The sequence below is a fragment of the Bufo gargarizans genome, chromosome 2, assembly GCF_014858855.1.
Source record: "Bufo gargarizans isolate SCDJY-AF-19 chromosome 2, ASM1485885v1, whole genome shotgun sequence".
NCBI lineage: Eukaryota > Metazoa > Chordata > Amphibia > Anura > Bufonidae > Bufo > Bufo gargarizans.
Window position 1 is genome coordinate 548,072,333 of NC_058081.1, and position 22,877 is coordinate 548,095,209.

General features: G+C 46.3%; 1 pseudogene; it reads right to left on the reverse strand.

Moving 5' to 3' along the window:
- LOC122926135 overlaps positions 1–22,877 on the reverse strand; it is a 128,582-nt pseudogene that overhangs the window by 46,942 nt on the left and 58,763 nt on the right.

Here is a 22,877-nt window from a genome sequence, read left to right on the forward strand (position 1 = left end):
CATACCTTAATCAAATCTTCATATGACAGAATTAACAGGTTTGGGTTATCTTTAATTGTTAGCCATCCTTTCACATGTTCAAACCAGCCGCCAAATATAACTATGAAGAAAATAATAATAATCTATGCACAACCAATTAGCAATGACATTTAAAGAAGACCTGTAACCACTTCTGACATGTCTGATTTCAGAATTACTTGCATCCTCTACCCCCATAAAAAAGTTTTTATAGCATCTATTCTTATTACTCTTTGTTGTGAGATTCCTTTAATATTGCTGCTAGATGATATGAATGAATTACTAGCAGTTTGCAATGAAGGTCCAGATGGATTTTACCAATTGGTCGTGTGTCCCTGCACAATCTGTATGCACAGTATTATAGTCATTACATACAGTATATCAACTGGTCTCCATAATAGAAATGGGACCCTCTCAGAGGTTCACCCCAAGCCCCTGCATCTAGAAAAGCTGTTATTATCTGATTTGCTCTAATGAAGGGCTTTTCTATTGAGCTAATTGCAGATGTGAGGTTGGCTTAGCTATTTTCTTAGCTTTGCTACATAAGCATGATTAAAAGGCTGGAAGGCATCCCTGCCAATCGGCTGTTTCAAGATAATGTAGTGCTTATATGGATGCTGTGTTCTCCTCACTGTTTACCTGCTCACTGTGCAGAAGTGAGCAGGTGTAAAAAATGCTCTACTGTCCCAATTCATTTCAGTAGGACAGCTCCTTTGCATAATATACTGGGCTCTCTCTTCTATCTCTAATTCACGTGTGTGAATCCAAACTTTTTGTGAAATACAGAACGAATCCTGAACCAGTAGAATCAATTTGTTGATCCTTAGATTGAATCATGATATTTATTCTTTACTACAAACCTTTGCTTTGGTCTTGAAGAATGATTGTGGAAACAGATGGAAAGGAAGATGTGTTGTGATAAGTCTAGGGGACGGTCTGTTCTCAAGCTGCTTTCGTCCACTATGCTGTTCAATCCAAGGCACATGATCCCAGCTTAAGCTTGTTTTGACTGGTGTAGGATCCCCATTGCTATAAATGAGAGAAAAGATCTCTTGTATCCATGTAGTACCTATAATACAATTGGAATAACAAACCATTATTCTTGATAAAAGAAAGTGTACAGTTGTGATGACACGTAAATAGCAAAAATTATTATTTTGTATACTCTATCAAATAAGCTCTGCCAGTGACCTTTATTGTAGACTGCTGGCAATTCATATTCATTTTAACAGCAATAATAGAGGGATAGCCTAACATAGAGACATACAAGTAGATGCTTCAGAATTATTATATAGGGCATACAAGCATTTAGAAATGTGTCAGCAACAATGATGGTAACAGTAATTATCCCTAAGGACACTTTGCAGTCTTTCCAAATAACTACAGACATGATATTCTGTTCTTGTTAACTCTTTCTACACCTGAGGGATGCAGATCTAGATCCAGATAACCAGTCAATCTAAAAGTGTTGTGGGTGTTGGAAGCAATGAGCTCCTTCCACAGCAATAAAGTCCTAAATTCCATAAACGAGCAGTACCTTAATGATGTTAAACATCATGCACAACCTTGATGGTTCTGGACCTTCTTAGGATGTCTGTTCTTTTTCTATCAGGGGTACTCTCATAATAATATATTTTTTCTCTCAGCTGTAGTCTCAGAGATAAAAGGTTCTCTGTACTCTGTCCTATTTTCAGAAGCTTGCACATGTAGGTCCTGTCTATAGTTCTGCATTCCTAAGACTCCATTAACCAGGGTGTGGGCCAAGTCCATGCCTGTGCCAGTGTTAACCATGTATATTTTGCCCATACATTGTTATTAAGTATACACAGTACACAATGATATGTGACTTGACAACAAATGACATTTAACCCAGAAACATTAAATTACTAATTTTAGCAGTAATTAACCCTTTGTAGTAGTTCTCTAGGGCACCACACTTTAACCTTTTGTGTCACTTTATTTCCTCACAGATTGGAAGCTTTGGTGAGCAGCGCCCTGGCTTGCATTGTTTGAATTGCTTAGTATGCTATCCTGTAATGTATGATTTTGTCCTTACATGTTCCTCTGAGTGGAACATAAGTGGAAATGCTGCACAATATGCTGGTACTGTATAAAAGATAATTATCACTTTAACTAGAGTTGAGCAGAAACCTGGATGTTCGGGTTCTGCAGAACTTAAAAAAAAAGTTCAGGCTCACGACTCGAACTTGACCCGAACTTGACCGCGAAGTCAATGGGGACCCAAACTTTTGGCCACTAAAATGGCTCTAAAATAGCCCTGGAAACAGCTAGAGGGCTGCAAAGGGCAGCAAAATGTGCTTAAGAGCATGGCAAATAGTCTGCAAACAAATGTGGATAGGGAAATGAATTAAAAAGACATTAAAGACCTTACATTTTTTTTATTAGGAATGATGTAGGAGGAAGAGGTTGAGAAGGAGGTGAATGGCTGGACGTGGCCGTGTAGGCTCACGAGGCGGTCTAGGTGGAAGCGGCGGCGAAGGAGGAATAGGTAGCCAACACAGATGTGTGTTATTTTGCATTTTTACATAGGGGTATCCCCCAAAATATTGGGACATATAATAAAAAAAAGGAATAAGTGCAGTTGAGTACAAGGATGGATGGTTGATGCTGTAAGAACTGTATATTCTGCACAAGGTACAGACAAGTCTTGTGGGAACCAGGCCTGGTTCATTTTAATGAACGTGAGCTTGTCGACGTTGGCTGTGGACAGGCGGCTGCGTCTGTCTGTAATGACGCCTCCTGCCGTGCTAAATACACGTTCAGAGAGTACACTGGCTGCAGGGCAGGCCAGCCCCTTCAAGGCATACAATGCCATGTGGACAATTTGGAGACCCAGAAGTCGAATGCTGCAGAACCATCAGTCAGTACGTGTAGGCGTGTGCACAGGTACTGTTCCACCATGTTGTTCAAATGCTGCCTCCTGCTAACACGCTCCATATCAGCAGTTGGGGCCGGTTGTTGCGACGAGGTGACAAAGCTTTTCCACATGTCGGCCATGCTAACCCTACCTTCTGAGTTGCTGGCGCTGACACAGCTGCGTTGGTGACCTCTTCCTCCTCCCCTGCCTTGGCCTTGTGCTTCAACTTGTCCCCCAGCGTCAGTCGAGAATGCTCTCAGGAGCGTGTCTACCAGCATGCGCCTGTAGTCGCGCATCTACCGTTCACGCTCCACTGAGAAAATTAAGGACAGCACATTGTCTTTGTAACAGGGATCCAGCAGGGTGGCCACCCAGTAGTCAGCACACGTTAAAATGTGGGCAACTCTGCTGTTGTTGCGCAGGCACTGCAGCATGTAGTCGCTCATGTGTGCCAGGCTGCCCAGAGGTAAGGACAAGCTGTCCTCTGTGGGAGGAGTATCGTCTGCGTCCTCCGTATCCCCCCAGCCCGCAAAAGTGATGGGCCCAAGCTGAGTTGGGTGCCACCCCGCTGTGAACATGCTTCATCCCCATCCTCCTCCTCCTCATCCTCCTCATCCTCCTCCTCCTTGTCCTCCAGTAGTGGGCCCTGGCTGGCCAAATTTTTGCAAGTGGGCCCTTGCAAAAATCCTCTTTCTGAGCCACTTCTAAAAGACTGGCCTGAAAGTGTTAGAGATGACCCCTCTTCCTCCTCCTCGTCCTGGGCCACATCCTCTTCCACCATCGCCCTAAGTGTTTTCTCAAGGAGACATAGAAGTGGTATTGTAACGCTGATAATGGCCATGTTGGTGGAGTACTCGAAAAAGTGCAATAGGGCATACAGGTCTCGCATGGAGGCCAGTCATTGGTGGTGAAGTGGTGCTGTTCCGCAGTGCAGCTGGAACTCCACTATGGCCTGCTGCTGCTCGGACAGTTTCTCCAGCATGTGCAAGGTGGAGTTCCACCTGGTGGGCAAGTCGCATATGAGGCGGTGAGCAGGAAGGCTGAGATGGGATCAGGATGAGAACGCCGGAAGCCCGCACTTTATGCAGCAGCTCTGACATGTCGGGGTAGTTGTGAATGAATTTCTGCACCACCAAATTCAGCACATGCGCCAGGCAAGGGATGTGCGTCAAACCGGCTAGTCCCAGAGCTGCAACAAGATTTTGCCCATTATCGCACACCACCAGACCGGGCTTGAGGCTCACTGGCAGCAACCACTCGTCGGTCTGTTGTTCTATACCCCGCCACAACTCCTGCGCGGTGGGGGTTTTGTCCCCCAAACACATCAGTTTCAGAACGGCCTGCTGACGTTTACCGGATGAAGAGGGGGTAGAAGAGGAGGAGGAAGCCGAGTAGGAAGAGGAGGCAACAGGAGGCAAAGAATGATGCCCTGCGATCCTTGGCGGCGGAAGAATATGCACAAAACAGCTCTCCGCCTGGGGCCCAGCCGCCACTACATTTACCTAGTGTGCAGATAGGGAGTTATAGCTTCCCTGGCTGTGCTTGGTCCACGTAGCTGTGGTTAGGTGGACCTTGCCACAGATGGCGTTGCGCAGTGCACACTTGATTTTATCCGATACTTGGTTGTGCAGGGAAGGCACAGCTCTCCTGGAGAAGTAGTGGTGGCTGGGAACGATGTACTGTGGGACAGCAAGCAACATAAGCTCTTTGAAGCTGTCCGTCTCCACCAGCCTGAATGATAGCATTTCAAAGGCCAGTAGTTTAGAAATGCTGACATTCAGGGCCAGGGATCGAGGGTGGCTAGGTGCGAATTTACGCTTTCTCTCAAAGGTTTGTGAGATGGAGAGCTGAACGCTTCAGTGTGACATGGTGGAGATGCTTGCTGACGGAGGTGGTGTTGCTGGTGGCACATCCTCTGTTTGCTGGGCGGCAGGTGCCAACGTTCCTCAAGAGGCGGAGGAAGAGGCAGAGGCAGCAGCAGAACAGGGAACAGGAGGGGCCTGAGCCCCTTCTTGGTTTTGAAGGTGCTTACTCCACTGCAGCCCGTGTCTCGCATGTAGATGCCTGGTCATGCAGGTTGTGCTAAGGTTCAGAACGTTAATGTCTCGCTTCAGGCTCTGATGGCACAGCGTGCAAACCACTTGGGTCTTGTCGTCAGCACATTGTGTGAAGAAGTGCCATGCCAGGGAACTCCTTGAAGCTGAGTTTGGTGTGCACGGTCCCTGGTGATTCGTCATCATCAGAGACGTGCTGAGGTGATATTCCAATGTCCTCATCAGGAAACATAAGTGGTAGTACTTGCTCAGGCCTTACCATCCTTAGAACGGCATTAGACCCGACCAAATATCGCTGTAGATTCTGGCGGCTACTGGGACCTGAGGTAGTAGGTTCAGCAGGACGTGTAGCTGTGGCAAAACGGCCACGTCCTCTCCCTGCACCAGAGGCTCCACCAACACCACCACCACGACCATGACAGCGTCCCTTATTAGATGTTTGCCTCATAGTTAGCGTTCACCAAGCAAAGTAAAAAGTGGTTAAGTCTGTTAAAAATACTTAACTGCCAATAAAAACCCTGATGTAGGGTATTGCACTCAATTATTATTATTTTTTTACTCTATATGACAGCGGCATTTGTGGCCTAAATTTCACAGTAACTTATGCACGTCTAATCCCAGATGTGCAGTATATCAGAGGGTTTTTTCACCCCAGTAAGCAAAAAGCCGTATTTCTGGTCTAAATGTGACACTCACTTAAGCAAGTGTAATCCCAGATGTGAAGTATATTAGAGGGTTTTTTCAGTAGTAGTTGGTTCAGTTTGCTGTAGATCGCTGAGTAAAAAAGCAGTTCTTCATAAGATTTCTCCCTGATCTCTCGCTCACAGCAGCTGCAGCCTATCCCTACACTAATCCAAGCAGAGTGACGGGTGGCGCTACGTGACTCCAGCTTAAATAGAGGCTGGGTCACATGCTACAGTTGGCCAATCACAGCCATGCCAATAGTAGGCATGGCTGTGATGGCCTTTTGGGGCAAGTAGTATGACGCTTGTTGATTGGCTGCTGTGGAGCCTTTCAAAAAGCGCCAAGAAAGGGTTGAACACCGAACCCGAACCCAAACTTTTACGTAAATGTTCGGGTCCGGGTGCCGAAAAACCTAAAGTTCGATACGAACCCGAACTTTACAGTTCGGGTTCGCTCAACTCTAAGTACCACTAAACTGAGAAGAGGGCTGTTCCTACTGTAAATGATTTAGTGGTAGCTAAACCAGTTTCTACAATTTGAAAACTACCTCACAATCCCCCCCTCCCAAATACAGTCCACTATACCCTACTTCCCTCATCATTGTGTAGCCTTCTTGTGGCTATCTTTCTACCTCTCTCTCCTAACTGCACAGTATAATCATCTTCAGTCTTAAAGGGGTTGTCTCACTTCAGCAAATAGCATTTATTATGTAGAAGAAGTTAATACAAGGCACTTCCAAATTTATTATTATCCATATTGCTTCCTTTGCTGGCTGTCTGGATTCATTTTTCCATCACATTATACCCTGCTCGTTTCCTCGGTTACTACCACCGTGCAATTCATCAGTGGTGGTCGTGCTTGCACACTATAGGAAAAAGCGCTGGCCTATTTGGTGGTCAGGACCATGGGAGCACACATAGGATGGTGCTTTTTCCTGTAGTGTGCAAGCATGACCACCAGTGATGAATTGCAGGGTGGTTGTAACTATGGAAACGTACAGGGTATAATATAATGGAAAAATGAATCCAGACAGCAAAGGAAGCAGTACGAATTATCACAATACTTTAGGAAGTGCCATGTATTACATTTGTCTACATGATAAATGCTATTTGCTGAAGTAAAACAACCCCTTTAACACTCTCTCTCTAGACTACAACTGTATAGTGGTCCTATACTTCACTCTACTCTACTCTTGTCCCAACTTCTGACAGGCATAACTATAGTTTTCTGGACTACAGTGGTGACATGCCCATTTACTACATGTGACCACAGCAACCAATCACTGGACTCAACAGTTCCATGCAGTATATGGGCATGTAATTACTGTACCCAAAACATGATGTAGAGGCTGCACTGGCAGGGAGTATCAGAGCAGCAGTGCCAAAACAGAGTCAGAGTCAATGTCTGTTTGCCTGTCTGTCCTCTATAGGCATCTAGACGCCTGAACCGCTGGACACTAAATTTGGCACAAGGGTACATCGGGTGTCTGGGAAGGTTTACGCACAGGTCTCAGCTCTCTAGGACATGGCATTCTTGAGATACTCATATTTTACACCAGGTTTCCAAAACAACTCAGCAATTTTTATTTCACTATTATAAGTCACTGTTAAGGGGAGATGTTGAGGTTACCGTTAAGGGGGCAGGGTGTTGCTGTTAAGGGGGCATGGTGCTTTGGAGGTCATTGTTAAGGGGTCGGGTGCAGTGAAGGTCATAGTTAAGGGAGCGGGGTGCTGTGGAGGTCACTGTTAAATGGGTAAAGCACTGTGAAGTTCGCAGTTAAGGGGCAGGGTGCTGTGGAAGTCACTGTTAAGGGGGCAGTATGCTGTGGAGGTTACTGTTAAGGGGTGGGGTTGTGAAGGTCACAGGTTAATGTTAAGGAAGCAGGGAGCTGTTGAGGTTACTGTTAAGGGGGCAGGGTGTTGCTGTTAAGGGGCGTGTTGCTTTGGAGGTCATTGTTAAGGGGTGGGGGTGCAGTGAAGGTCATAGTTAAGGGAGCGGGGTGCTGTGGAGGTCACTGTTAGAATAAATCTTTTTTTTTTTTAAAGGCTTTATTTTTCCATTTTCACAGAAAAGTAAATACATTAAATAGGGGAACAACCCCCTCAACACAATGTAACCTCAGACATCACATTCAATTGACAGGCAAGATGATAGGATTACATATAGATGATGTATCTTCATGTATAGAGGACGTTAATACAATTCACATCCATCATAAAACAGAGTTGTTATCATAAAGCAGAGCTATCTCATTAGAACCTGTCCCCATTCACACACACATTCATAGCGGCAGTGAGCCAGACCTCTCTGAACTCCTCCAGCCCAATTACACTGTAACCAAGTTTGCACTCAGCCAAATATCCCACAGCTTCTCGAATTTTTCCGGTATACCCCTAGCTTCAAAAGTTAGCTTATATACTGATAGCGTAGCGTTACTAAGCTGGACCCAATGAGACAGTATTGTTTTTTTGGGGGGCTTCCAATTCAGAAGAATTGACTTTCTCACATAAAACATCTGTAACCTATAAAGGATTTTAGTATGCTTAGATGGAACAATATCGTTGACAAGACCCAACAGGCTAACTTCAGGTGCTACAACTGCTGAGAGCCCCAGATGAGCATTAAGATACCCATGCACCTCCACCCAGAATTCAGCAATGACCGGACACTCCCATACCATGTGCAAAAAAGTCCCCCTGTCATTATTACATCTTGTACATATATCTGAAGTAAGTTTATGCATGTCTACCAATCTCACTGGAGTATAGTAGACTCTGTGCAGCCATTTAGTCTGAATCAGCTGATCCCGTGCACAAATCACCGTCCCCTTCCAGGAGGCCGACAGCTCTTTCTCATGATAATCTTCCAATGCAGGAATATCAGCCTTCCACTTAAGAAAAGCCCTTGCCATCGGCGAGGGTCAGGAGGATAGAAGGAAACCGTAGAAAGATGACACCATTTTCTCTACTGCACTGTATTCTAGCCTCAAAGGACCTAACCCAAACTGGGATTCACAAGCATGTCTCAGTTGAAAAAATCTAAAGAGAGACGATTGTGGTAAGTTGTATTCCGCCTGTAGGGCTGAGAAGGTTTTAAAAAAAAAAATCATAAACTTGAGTAAAGTACTTAATGCCTCTTCGCAGCCAGAACTAAAACTCAAGCAGATAATTTAGTTCCGCCAGTTTGGGATTTCCCCACAAAGGCATCACTGGGGATAATATATTACTTTCCCCTCCATCCTCCTTCACCACCGCAAAGGCATTCCATGCATTGATCACCCCCACCATTAGTGTAGTGAGATGCTTCACCGGGTATTTCCCTGCTCTATACACTAAGTTTGTCATAGCCTCATAAGATCCCATGAGGGCCGCCTCCCATACCACCATCGCAATGTAATATAGATACATATCCGGAACTGCCAGGTCACCTCTCTCATTCGTAGCTTTCAAAGTATCCCTAGCTATGCAGGGAATGGATTTACTCCATAAAAAGGCGTTAGTAAGCGATCTAGGGTCTGAAAATGAGATTTCAGCAGAGTCAAGGGGGTCGTCCTATATATCTATAGTAACTTTGGAAGAAGGATCATTTTAAATATATTGATGCATCCTATCAGAGATAGCGGTAATGCCTCCCAAGCTTTCAGTTTTTGCGAGATGTATTTAACTACCGGATCTATATTCAGAGCAACAAATTGAGTTACATCTTTATGTATAACTATCCCAAGGTACGTGAAGTTATTCACCACCTGAAGTGATGACCTGGATGAAACGCTCTGAGGGAGAAACTCATCAACCAAATATAGTACCGATTTGGCCCAATTGACCTGTAGTCCCGAAAACGTTCCATACAGGTCCACTATCTCTAACAAAGCATCCAGGGAATGGCCTACATCTCCTAAGTATACACCAATAATAGAAAACTCACAAAGCGAGTATGCGTACTAGGCCTGTACACCAAGTATCAACACCAAAAAAGAAAAAGGGGAAAGCACGATTAACAATATATATAAACTTTATTATGGCTCCCAAAAAAGGGGAAAATCCGGTAAAGTACAATGAAAAACAATACATGGGTGGACGAGAGACACACAGGGTGGGAAAGGATCACAAAATGGACGACATGTAAAAACAATTCATGAAAATGTCAAGGAGATACTAAATAATTGATAAATACCCAAATACCCATATTACAATGAACTCACCAAAAATGTGAACATAGAAAATTACATAAATACCAGAATAGTGATCCAAAAGAGCCCCAATGCACGTTTCGCGTAAGCTTCCTCAGGGGGTGTATATATCATACACCCCCTGTCTCTCGTCCTGTCTCTGTGTCTCTCATCCACCCATGTATTGTTTTTCATTGTATTTTACCGGATTTTCCCCTTTTTTGGGAACCATAATAAAGTTTATACAGGGAGTGCAGAATTATTAGGCAAGTTGTATTTTTGAGGATTAACTTTATTATTGAACAACAACCATGTTCTCAATGAACCCAAAAAACTCATTAATATCAAAGCTGAATATTTTTGGAAGTAGTTTTTAGTTTGTTTTTAGTTTTAGCTATTTTAGGGGGATATCTGTGTGTGCAGGTGACTATTACAGTGCATAATTATTAGGCAACTTAACAAAAAACAAATATATACCCATTTCAATTATTTATTTTTACCAGTGAAACCAATATAACATCTCAACATTCACAAATATACATTTCTGACATTCAAAAACAAATCAGTGACCAATATAGCCACCTTTCTTTGCAAGGACACTCAAAAGCCTGCCATCCATGGATTCTGTCAGTGTTTTGATCTGTTCACCATCAACATTGCGTGCAGCAGCAACCACAGCCTCCCAGACACTGTTCAGAGAGGTGTACTGTTTTCCCTCCTTGTAAATCTCACATTTGATGATGGACCACAGGTTCTCAATGGGGTTCAGATCAGGTGAACAAGGAGGCCATGTCATTAGATTTTCTTCTTTTATACCCTTTCTTGCCAGCCACGCTGTGGAGTACTTGGACGCGTGTGATGGAGCATTGTCCTGCATGAAAATCATGTTTTTCTTGAAGGATGCAGACTTCTTCCTGTACCACTGCTTGAAGAAGGTGTCTTCCAGAAACTGGCAGTAGGACTGGGAGTTGAGCTTGACTCCATCCTCAACCCGAAAAGGCCCCACAAGTAGGGATGAGCGAACTCGAACTGTATAGTTCGGGTTCGTACCGAATTTTGGGGTGTCCGTGACACGGACCCGAACCCGGACATTTTCGTAAAAGTCCGGGTTCGGGTTCGGTGTTCGTCGCTTTCTTCGCGCTTTTGTGACGCTTTCTTGGCGCTTTTTGAAAGGCTGCAAAGCAGCCAATCAACAAGCGTCATACTACTTGCCCCAAGAGGCCATCACAGCCATGCCTACTATTGGCATGGCTGTGATTGGCCAGAGCACCATGTGACCCAGCCTCTATTTAAGCTGGAGTCACATAGCGCCGCCCGTCACTCTGCTCTGATTAGCGTAGGGAGAGGTTGCGGCTGCGACAGTAGGGCGAGATTAGGCAGATTAACTCCTCCAAAGGACTTGATTAACTGATCGATCTGCAGCTGTGGATCATTGAGCTGCTGATCCTCAATTGCTCACTGTTTTTAGGCTGCCCAGACCGTTTGTCAGTCACATTTTTCTGGGGTGATCGGCGGCCATTTTGTGTCTTGTGGTGCGCCAGCACAAGCTGCGACCAAGTGCATTTAACCCTCAATGGTGTGGTTGTTTTTTGGCTAAAGCCTACATCAGGGTGAAGCTGTCACACCAAGTGCATTTAACCAGCAATAGTCTGTTCATTTTTTGGCCATATACAAAATCAGGGGCAAGCTGCGCCTGTCACCAAGTGCATTTAACCCTCAATGGTGTGGTTGTTTTTTGGCTAAAGCCTACATCAGGGTGAAGCTGTCACACCAAGTGCATTTAACCAGCAATAGTCTGTTCATTTTTTGGCCATATACTAAATCAGGGGCAAGCTGCGCCTGTCACCAAGTGCATTTAACCCTCAATGGTGTGGTTGTTTTTTGGCTAAAGCCTACATCAGGGTGAAGCTGTCACACCAAGTGCATTTAACCAGCAATAGTCTGTTTATTTTTTGGCCATATCCCAGTCTAATTCTGTCACTAAATCCATACCGGTCACCCAGCGCCTAAATACTAGGCCTCAAATTTATATCCCGCTAAATCTGTCCTTAGTGCTGTAGCTGGGCGAGTTATTTAGTGTCCGTTCAAGCACATTTCTTGTTCTGGGTTGAAATACAATTCCCAATTTAGCAATTTCATAATTTAGTGGTTTCTGCTATATCAGAGCTATTTGAAATCTATCCCTAAAAGGGTATATAATATTCAAGGTGCACATTGGGTCATTCAGAATAACTTCACACACACCCGCTACTGTGTATTTCCAAGTCTAATTCTGGCACTAAACCCATACCTGTCACCCAGCGCCTAAATACTAGGCCTCAAATTTATATCCAGCTAAATCTGTCCCTAGTGCTGTAGCTGGGCGAGTTATTTAGTGTCCGTTCAAGCACATTTCTTGTTCTGGGTTGAAATACAATTCCCAATTTAGCAATTTCATAATTTAGTGGTTTCTGCTATATCAGAGCTATTTGAAATCTATCCCTAAAAGGGTATATAATATTCAAGGTGCACATTGGGTCATTCAGAATAACTTCACACACACCCGCTACTGTGTATTTCCAAGTCTAATTCTGGCACTAAACCCATACCTGTCACCCAGCGCCTAAATACTAGGCCTCAAATTTATATCCCGCTAAATCTGTCCTTAGTGCTGTAGCTGGGCGAGTTATTTAGTGTCCGTTCAAGCACATTTCTTGTTCTGGGTTGAAATACAATTCCCAATTTAGCAATTTCATAATTTAGTGGTTTCTGCTATATCAGAGCTATTTGAAATCTATCCCTAAAAGGGTATATAATATTCAAGGTGCACATTGGGTCATTCAGAATAACTTCACACACACCCGCTACTGTGTATTTCCAAGTCTAATTCTGGCACTAAACCCATACCTGTCACCCAGCGCCTAAATACTAGGCCTCAAATTTATATCCCGCTAAATCTGTCCCTAGTGCTGTAGCTGGGCGAGTTATTTAGTGTCCGTTCAAGCACATTTCTTGTTCTGGGTTGAAATACAATTCCCAATTTAGCAATTTCATAATTTAGTGGTTTCTGCTATATCAGAGCTATTTGAAATCTATCCCTAAAAGGGTATATAATATTCAAGGTGCACATTGGGTCATTCAGAATAACTTCACACACACCCGCTACTGTGTATTTCCAAGTCTAATTCTGGCACTAAACCCATACCTGTCACCCAGCGCCTAAATACTAGGCCTCAAATTTATATCCCGCTAAATCTGTCCTTAGTGCTGTAGCTGGGCGAGTTATTTAGTGTCCGTTCAAGCACATTTCCTGTTCTGGGTTGAAATACAATTCCCAATTTAGCAATTTCATAATTTAGTGGTTTCTGCTATATCAGAGCTATTTGAAATCTATCCCTAAAAGGGTATATAATATTCAAGGTGCACATTGGGTCATTCAGAATAACTTCACACACACCCGCTACTGTGTATTTCCAAGTCTAATTCTGGCACTAAACCCATACCTGTCACCCAGCGCCTAAATACTAGGCCTCAAATTTATATCCCGCTAAATCTGTCCTTAGTGCTGTAGCTGGGCGAGTTATTTAGTGTCCGTTCAAGCACATTTCTTGTTCTGGGTTGAAATACAATTCCCAATTTAGCAATTTCATAATTTAGTGGTTTCTGCTATATCAGAGCTATTTGAAATCTATCCCTAAAAGGGTATATAATATTCAAGGTGCACATTGGGTCATTCAGAATAACTTCACACACACCCGCTACTGTGTATTTCCAAGTCTAATTCTGGCACTAAACCCATACCTGTCACCCAGCGCCTAAATACTAGGCCTCAAATTTATATCCCGCTAAATCTGTCCCTAGTGCTGTAGCTGGGCGAGTTATTTAGTGTCCGTTCAAGCACATTTCTTGTTCTGGGTTGAAATACAATTCCCAATTTAGCAATTTCATAATTTAGTGGTTTCTGCTATATCAGAGCTATTTGAAATCTATCCCTAAAAGGGTATATAATATTCAAGGTGCACATTGGGTCATTCAGAATAACTTCACACACACCCGCTACTGTGTATTTCCAAGTCTAATTCTGGCACTAAACCCATACCTGTCACCCAGCGCCTAAATACTAGGCCTCAAATTTATATCCCGCTAAATCTGTCCTTAGTGCTGTAGCTGGGCGAGTTATTTAGTGTCCGTTCAAGCACATTTCTTGTTCTGGGTTGAAATACAATTCCCAATTTAGCAATTTCATAATTTAGTGGTTTCTGCTATATCAGAGCTATTTGAAATCTATCCCTAAAAGGGTATATAATATTCAAGGTGCACATAGGGTCATTCAGAATAACTTCACACACCCGCTACTGTGCATTTCCAAATCTAATTCTGTCACTAAACCCATACCTGTCACCCAGCGCCTAAATACTAGGCCTCAAATTTATATCCCGCTAAATCTCTCGTTACCGCTGTCCTGTTGTGGCTGGGAAAGTTATTTAGTGTCCGTCAAAGCACATTTTTTGTTCTGGGTTGAAATACAATTCCCAATTTAGCAATTTCATAATTTAGTGGTTTCTGCTATATCAGAACTATTTGAAATCTATCCCTAAAAGGGTATATAATATTCAAGGTGCACATTGGGTCATTCAGAATAACTTCACACACACCCGCTACTGTGTATTTCCAAGTCTAATTCTGGCACTAAACCCATACCTGTCACCCAGCGCCTAAATACTAGGCCTCAAATTTATATCCCGCTAAATCTGTCCCTAGTGCTGTAGCTGGGCGAGTTATTTAGTGTCCGTTCAAGCACATTTCTTGTTCTGGGTTGAAATACAATTCCCAATTTAGCAATTTCATAATTTAGTGGTTTCTGCTATATCAGAGCTATTTGAAATCTATCCCTAAAAGGGTATATAATATTCAAGGTGCACATAGGGTCATTCAGAATAACTTCACACACCCGCTACTGTGCATTTCCAAATCTAATTCTGTCACTAAACCCATACCTGTCACCCAGCGCCTAAATACTAGGCCTCAAATTTATATCCCGCTAAATCTGTCCCTAGTGCTGTAGCTGGGCGAGTTATTTAGTGTCCGTTCAAGCACATTTCTTGTTCTGGGTTGAAATACAATTCCCAATTTAGCAATTTCATAATTTAGTGGTTTCTGCTATATCAGAGCTATTTGAAATCTATCCCTAAAAGGGTATATAATATTCAAGGTGCACATAGGGTCATTCAGAATAACTTCACACACCCGCTACTGTGCATTTCCAAATCTAATTCTGTCACTAAACCCATACCTGTCACCCAGCGCCTAAATACTAGGCCTCAAATTTATATCCCGCTAAATCTCTCGTTACCGCTGTCCTGTTGTGGCTGGGAAAGTTATTTAGTGTCCGTCAAAGCACATTTTTTGTTCTGGGTTGAAATACAATTCCCAATTTAGCAATTTCATAATTTAGTCGTTTCTGCTATATCAGAGCTATTTGAAATCTATCCCTAAAAGGGTAGATCATATTGAAGGTGCACATAGGGTCATTCAGAATAACTTCACACACACGCTTCTGTGCATTTCCAAGTCTAATTCTGTCACTAAATCCATACCGGTCACCCAGCGCCTAAATACTAGGCCTCAAATTTATATCCCGCTGAATTTGAATACAATACATTGGGCCAAATAATATATTTGTTGTTGTGGTGAACCATAACAATGAGAAAAACATCTAGTAAGGGACGCGGACGTGGACATGGTCGTGGTGGTGTTAGTGGACCCTCTGGTGCTGGGAGAGGACGTGGCCGTTCTGCCACATCCACACGTCCTAGTGTACCAACTACCTCAGGTCCCAGTAGCCGCCAGAATTTACAGCGATATATGGTGGGGCCCAATGCCGTTCTAAGGATGGTAAGGCCTGAGCAGGTACAGGCATTAGTCAATTGGGTGGCCGACAGTGGATCCAGCACGTTCACATTATCTCCCACCCAGTCTTCTGCAGAAAGCGCACAGATGGCGCCTGAAAACCAACCCCATCAGTCTGTCACATCACCCCCATGCATACCAGGGAAACTGTCTCAGCCTCAAGTTATGCAGCAGTCTCTTATGCTGTTTGAAGACTCCGCTGGCAGGGTTTCCCAAGGGCATCCACCTAGCCCTTCCCCAGCGGTGAAAGACATAGAATGCACTGACGCACAACCACTTATGTTTCCTGATGATGAGGACATGGGAATACCACCTCAGCATGTCTCTGATGATGACGAAACACAGGTGCCAACTGCTGCGTCTTTCTGCAGTGTGCAGACTGAACAGGAGGTCAGGGATCAAGACTGGGTGGAAGACGATGCAGGGGACGATGAGGTCCTAGACCCCACATGGAATGAAGGTCGTGCCACTGACTTTCACAGTTCGGAGGAAGAGGCAGTGGTGAGACCGAGCCAACAGCGTAGCAAAAGAGGGAGCAGTGGGCAAAAGCAGAACACCCGCCGCCAAGAGACTCCGCCTGCTACTGACCGCCGCCATCTGGGACCGAGCACCCCAAAGGCAGCTTCAAGGAGTTCCCTGGCATGGCACTTCTTCAAACAATGTGCTGACGACAAGACCCGAGTGGTTTGCACGCTGTGCCATCAGAGCCTGAAGCGAGGCATTAACGTTCTGAACCTGAGCACAACCTGCATGACCAGGCACCTGCATGCAAAGCATGAACTGCAGTGGAGTAAACACCTTAAAACCAAGGAAGTCACTCAGGCTCCCCCTGCTACCTCTTCTGCTGCTGCCGCCTCGGCCTATTCTGCTGCTGCCGCCTCGGCCTCTTCCTCCGCCTCTGGAGGAACGTTGGCACCTGCCGCCCAGCAAACAGGGGATGTACCACCAACACCACCACCACCACCTCCGTCACCAAGCGTCTCAACCATGTCACACGCCAGCGTTCAGCTCTCCATCTCACAAACATTTGATAGAAAGCGTAAATTCCCACCTAGCCACCCTCGATCCCTGGCCCTGAATGCCAGCATTTCTAAACTACTGGCCTATGAAATGCTGTCATTTAGGCTGGTGGACACAGACAGCTTCAAACAGCTCATGTCGCTTGCTGTCCCACAGTATGTTGTTCCCAGCCGGCACTACTTCTCCAAGAGAGCCGTGCCTTCCCTGCACAACCAAGTATCCGATAAAATCAAGTGTGCACTGCGCAACGCCATCTGTGGCAAGGTCCACCTAACCACAGATACGTGGACCAGTAAGCACGGCCAGGGACGCTATATCTCCCTAACTGCACACTGGGTAAATGTAGTGGCAGCTGGGCCCCAGGCGGAGAGCTGTTTGGCGCACGTCCTTCCGCCGCCAAGGATCGCAGGGCAACATTCTTTGCCTCCTGTTGCCACCTCCTCCTTCTCGGCTTCCTCCTCCTCTTCTTCCACCTGCTCATCCAGTCAGCCACACACCTTCACCACCAACTTCAGCACAGCCCGGGGTAAACGTCAGCAGGCCATTCTGAAACTCATATGTTTGGGGGACAGGCCCCACACCGCACAGGAGTTGTGGCGGGGTATAGAACAACAGACCGACGAGTGGTTGCTGCCGGTGAGCCTCAAGCCCGGCCTGGTGGTGTGTGATAATGGGCGAAATCTCGTTGCAGCTCTGGGACTAGCCAATTTGACGCACATCCCTTGCTTGGCGCATGTGCTGAATTTGGTGGTGCAGAAGTTCATTCACAACTACCCCGACATGTCAGAGCTGCTGCATAAAGTGCGGGCCGTCTGTTCGCGCTTCCGGCGTTCACATCCTGCTGCTGCTCGCCTGTCTGCGCTACAGCGTAACTTCGGCCTTCCCGCTCACCGCCTCATATGCGACGTGCCCACCAGGTGGAACTCCACCTTGCACATGCTGGACAGACTGTGCGAGCAGCAGCAGGCCATAGTGGAGTTTCAGCTGCAGCACGCACGGGTCAGTCGCACTACAGAACAGCACCACTTCACCACCAATGACTGGGCCTCCATGCGAGACCTGTGTGCCCTGTTGCGCTGTTTCGAGTACTCCACCAACATGGCCAGTGGCGATGACACCGTTATCAGCGTTACAATACCACTTCTATGTCTCCTTGAGAAAACACTTAGGGCGATGATGGAAGAGGAGGTGGCCCAGGAGGAGGAGGAGGAGGAGGAAGAGGGGTCATTTTTAGCACTTTCAGGCCAGTCTCTTCGAAGTGACTCAGAGGGAGGTTTTTGGCAACAGCAGAGGCCAGGTACAAATGTGGCCAGCCAGGGCCCACTACTGGAGGACGAGGAGGACGAGGATGAGGAGGAGGTGGAGGAGGATGAGGATGAAGCATGGTCACAGCGGGGTGGCACCCAACGCAGCTCGGGTCCATCACTGGTGCGTGGCTGGGGGGAAAGGCAGGACGATGACGATACGCCTCCCACAGAGGACAGCTTGTCCTTACCCCTGGGCAGCCTGGCACACATGAGCGACTACATGCTGCAGTGCCTGCGCAACGACAGCAGAGTTGCCCACATTTTAACCTGTGCGGACTACTGGGTTGCCACCCTGCTGGATCCACGCTACAAAGACAATGTGCCCACCTTACTTCCTGCACTGGAGCGTGATAGGAAGATGCGCGAGTACAAGCGCACGTTGGTAGACGCGCTACTGAGAGCATTCCCAAATGTCACAGGGGAACAAGTGGAAGCCCAAGGCCAAGGCAGAGGAGGAGCAAGAGGTCGCCAAGGCAGCTGTGTCACGGCCAGCTCCTCTGAGGGCAGGGTTAGCATGGCAGAGATGTGGAAAACTTTTGTCAACACGCCACAGCTAACTGCACCACCACCTGATACGCAACGTGTTAGCAGGAGGCAACATTTCACTAACATGGTGGAACAGTACGTGTGCACACCCCTCCACGTACTGACTGATGGTTCGGCCCCATTCAACTTCTGGGTCTCTAAATTGTCCACGTGGCCAGAGCTAGCCTTTTATGCCTTGGAGGTGCTGGCCTGCCCGGCAGCCAGCGTTTTGTCTGAACGTGTATTCAGCACGGCAGGGGGCGTCATTACAGACAAACGCAGCCGCCTGTCTACAGCCAATGTGGACAAGCTGACGTTCATAAAAATGAACCAGGCATGGATCCCACAGGACCTGTCCGCCCCTTGTCCAGATTAGACATTAACTACCTCCCCATAACCATATATTATTGGACTCCAGGGCACTTCCTCATTCAATCCTATTTTTATTTTCATTTTACCATTATATTGCGAGGCTACCCAAAGTTGAATGAACCTCTCCTCTGCCTGTGTGCTAGGCCTAAATATATGCCAATGGACTGTTGCAGTGGTGGGTGACGTGAAGCCTCATTCTCTGCTATGACATGCAGACTAATTCTCTGCTGACATGAAGACAGATTCTCTGTTACGGGACCTCTCTCCTCTGCCTGTGTGTGTGCTGGGCCTAAATATATGCCAATGGACTGTTGCAGTGGTGGCTGACGTGAAGCCTCATTCTCTGCTATGACATGCAGACTAATTCTCTGCTGACATGAAGCCAGATTGTCTGTTACGGGACCTCTCTCCTCTGCCTGTGTGTGTGCTGGGCCTAAATATATGCCAATGGACTGTTGCAGTGGTGGCTGACGTGAAGCCTCATTCTCTGCTATGACATGCAGACTAATTCTCTGCTGACATGAAGACAGATTCTCTGTTACGGGACCTCTCTCTCTGCCTGTGTGTGTGCTGGGCCTAAATATATGCCAATGGACTGTTGCAGTGGTGGCTGACGTGAAGCCTCATTCTCTGCTATGACATGCAGACTAATTCTCTGCTGACATGAAGCCAGATTGTCTGTTACGGGACCTCTCTCCTCTGCCTGTGTGTGTGCTGGGCCTAAATATATGCCAATGGACTGTTGCAGTGGTGGCTGACGTGAAGCCTCATTCTCTGCTATGACATGCAGACTAATTCTCTGCTGACATGAAGACAGATTCTCTGTTACGGGACCTCTCTCCTCTGCCTGTGTGTGTGCTGGGCCTAAATATATGCCAATGGACTGTTGCAGTGGTGGCTGACGTGAAGCCTCATTCTCTGCTATGACATGCAGACTAATTCTCTGCTGACATGAAGACAGATTCTCTGTTACGGGACCTCCCTCCTCTGCCTGGGTGCTGGGCCTAAATATATGCCAATGGACTGTTGCAGTGGTGGGTGACGTGAAGCCTGATTCTCTGCTATGACATGCAGACTAATTCTCTGCTGACATGAAGACAGATTCTCTGTTACGGGACCTCTCTCCTCTGCCTGTGTGTGTGCTGGGCCTAAATATATGCCAATGGACTGTTGCAGTGGTGGCTGACGTGAAGCCTCATTCTCTGCTATGACATGCAGACTAATTCTCTGCTGACATGAAGCCAGATTGTCTGTTACGGGACCTCTCTCCTCTGCCTGTGTGTGTGCTGGGCCTAAATATATGCCAATGGACTGTTGCAGTGGTGGCTGACGTGAAGCCTCATTCTCTGCTATGACATGCAGACTAATTCTCTGCTGACATGAAGACAGATTCTCTGTTACGGGACCTCTCTCCTCTGCCTGTGTGTGTGCTGGGCCTAAATATATGCCAATGGACTGTTGCAGTGGTGGCTGACGTGAAGCCTCATTCTCTGCTATGACATGCAGACTAATTCTCTGCTGACATGAAGCCAGATTGTCTGTTACGGGACCTCTCTCCTCTGCCTGTGTGTGTGCTGGGCCTAAATATATGCCAATGGACTGTTGCAGTGGTGGCTGACGTGAAGCCTCATTCTCTGCTATGACATGCAGACTAATTCTCTGCTGACATGAAGACAGATTCTCTGTTACGGGACCTCCCTCCTCTGCCTGGGTGCTGGGCCTAAATATATGCCAATGGACTGTTGCAGTGGTGGCTGACGTGAAGCCTCATTCTCTGCTATGACATGCAGACTAATTCTCTGCTGACATGAAGACAGATTCTCTGTTACGGGACCTCCCTCCTCTGCCTGGGTGCTGGGCCTAAATATATGCCAATGGACTGTTGCAGTGGTGGGTGACGTGAAGCCTCATTCTCTGCTATGACATGCAGACTGATTCTCTGCTGACATGAAGCCAGATTGTCTGTTACGGGACCTCCCTCCTCTGCCTGGGTGCTGGGCCTAAATATATGCCAATGGACTGTTGCAGTGGTGGCTGACGTGAAGCCTCATTCTCTGCTATGACATGCAGACTGATTCTCTGCTGACATGAAGCCAGATTGTCTGTTACGGGACCTCTCTCCTCTGCCTGTGTGCTAGGCCTAAATATATGCCAATGGACTGTTGCAGTGGTGGCTGACGTGAAGCCTCATTCTCTGCTATGACATGCAGACTGATTCTCTGCTGACATGAAGCCAGATCGTCTGTTACGGGACCTCTCTGCTCTGCCTGTGTGCTAGGCCTAAATATATGCCAATGGACTGTTGCAGTGGTGGGTGACGTGAAGCCTCATTCTCTGCTATGACATGCAGACTGATTCTCTGCTGTCATGAAGCCAGATTGTCTGTTACGGGACCTCTCTGCTCTGCCTGTGTGCTAGGCCTAAATATATGCCAATGGACTGTTGCAGTGGTGGGTGACGTGAAGCCTCATTCTCTGCTATGACATGCAGACTGATTCTCTGCTGACATGAAGCCAGATTGTCTGTTACGGGACCTCTCTCCTCTGCCTGTGTGCTAGGCCTAAATATATGCCAATGGACTGTTGCAGTGGTGGCTGACGTGAAGCCTCATTCTCTGCTATGACATGCAGACTAATTCTCTGCTGACATGAAGCCAGATTGTCTGTTACGGGACCTCTCTCCTCTGCCTGGGTGCTGGGCCTAAATTTATGACAATGGACTGTTGCAGTGGTGGCTGACGTGAAGCCTGATTCTCTGCTATGACATGCAGACTGATTCTCTGCTGACATGAAGCCAGATCCTCTGTTACGGGACCTCTCTCCTCTGCCTGTGTGTGTGCTGGGCCTAAATATATGCCAATGGACTGTTGCAGTGGTGGCTGACGTGAAGCCTCATTCTCTGCTATGACATGCAGACTGATTCTCTGCTGACATGAAGCCAGATTCTCTGTTACGGGACCTCTCTCCTCTGCCTGTGTGTGTGCTGGGCCTAAATATATGCCAATGGACTGTTGCAGTGGTGGCTGACGTGAAGCCTCATTCTCTGCTATGACATGCAGACTAATTCTCTGCTGACATGAAGACAGATTCTCTGTTACGGGACCTCCCTCCTCTGCCTGGGTGCTGGGCCTAAATATATGCCAATGGACTGTTGCAGTGGTGGCTGACGTGAAGCCTCATTCTCTGCTATGACATGCAGACTAATTCTCTGCTGACATGAAGACAGATTCTCTGTTACGGGACCTCTCTCCTCTGCCTGGGTGCCGGGGCCTAAATATCTGAGAATGGACTGTTCCAGTGGTGGGTGACGGGAAGCCAGATTCTCTGCTATGGAACCTCTCTCCAATTGATTTTGGTTAATTTTTATTTATTTAATTTTTATTTTAATTCATTTCCCTATCCACATTTGTTTGCAGGGGATTTACCTACATGTTGCTGCCTTTTGCAGCCCTCTAGCTCTTTCCTGGGCTGTTTTACAGCCTTTTTAGTGCCGAAAAGTTCGGGTCCCCATTGACTTCAATGGGGTTCGTGTTCGGGACGAAGTTCGGATCGGGTTCGGATCCCGAACCCGAACATTTCCGGGATGTTCGGCCGAACTTCTCGAACCCGAACATCCAGGTGTTCGCTCAACTCTACCCACAAGCTCATCTTTGATGATACCAGCCCAAACCAGTACTCCACCTCCACCTTGCTGGCGTCTGAGTCGGACTGGAGCTCTCTGCCCTTTTACCAATCCAGCCACGGGCCCATCCATCTGGCCCATCAAGACTCACTCTCATTTCATCAGTCCATAAAACCTTAGAAAAATCAGTTGTGAGATATTTCTTGGCCCAGTCTTGACGTTCCAGCTTGCGTGTCTTGTTCAGTGGTGGTCGTCTTTCAGCCTTTCTTACCTTGGCCATGTCTCTGAGTATTGCACACCTTGTGCTTTTGGGCACTCCAGTGATGTTGCAGCTCTGAAAT